This window comes from Etheostoma spectabile, chromosome 22, assembly GCF_008692095.1.
Source record: "Etheostoma spectabile isolate EspeVRDwgs_2016 chromosome 22, UIUC_Espe_1.0, whole genome shotgun sequence".
NCBI classification, from domain to species: Eukaryota; Metazoa; Chordata; class Actinopteri; order Perciformes; family Percidae; genus Etheostoma; species Etheostoma spectabile.
In genome coordinates this window covers 6,954,185-6,955,073 of record NC_045754.1, presented here as the reverse complement: position 1 = coordinate 6,955,073, position 889 = coordinate 6,954,185, and the positions used below count along the sequence as shown (strand labels likewise).

Genomic DNA, 889 nt, shown 5'->3' with positions numbered 1-889 from the left:
TTGAGTCATTGCGAAGCCACGTCAACTTTATAATTGAACTGTGAGATCATCTGCTTGTGAATTTGGATTGAAATCCCAACACAACTACAGTATTGTTGCACATAGTGTTAATAAAAACAGATTTTTTGCTTACGGGTTTGTTCTGGCGCCCCCGTGTAAGACGATTTTGTTTCATTTGAGGCTTAAAAAGTCACTTCCATAGGCTCGATACTTTATAGCATACATCATATGAAAAACTTTTCCTTACAAATTCATAAGTAACACATTAATGTGATGTTCAAATGGGCTCACTTGAACACACCAGGCCATACAGTGCAGCACAGGCCTTATCTCGAGGTTGATCATGGTTGTTTCACATTCCCTGTGAAACCTCAAGTTGAGTAAGTTCAGATAACTGACAGTTCATGGCTTCATACTCATGTTTGAAGTTCCTGCCTCTGGTTACACTTTGCTTCACAATGACAGATGTCAGTACTGTAGGGTTGTGTCAAGTTTCTGTAATACATAAGAAAGTAGTTCTTGTTCCTTTTTGAAACTAAAAGCGGTGAAGGTTTTAAATATCTATACGTCTGAGTCCTTCCAAAAATAGTCGTGTCGCTTCTGGCATCAGGGCAATCTTATTGGTCGATCCCTATTGCCTACGAGAGAACCAAAGAAACGAGATGATTGGACATGTAAATGTCTCTGTGACCTTGTGATGATGTATCAATGCTTGTGGTACCACATGGGTCTCATTAGGGAGGGAGGGGGAGAAAGGGAAGGGTGTAGAGAGAGGAGAGAAGCTGGCGGGGGGGAGGTGTACGGTGTTTTTTTTCCCTCTCAGCCCTCTCAGAACAGAGCTATGTGTGTGTCCGGGACAGACTGGGTCTTGTGTGTTTGTGTGTGAGTG

The 889-nt window shown here is 42.3% G+C and overlaps 1 protein-coding gene across 1 annotated transcript in view; it reads left to right on the top strand.

Moving 5' to 3' along the window:
• Nucleotides 1–889, top strand: part of sh3kbp1 (SH3-domain kinase binding protein 1) — a 31,410-nt gene that overhangs the window by 22,282 nt on the left and 8,239 nt on the right. The gene's annotated exons all lie outside the window — the stretch shown is intronic.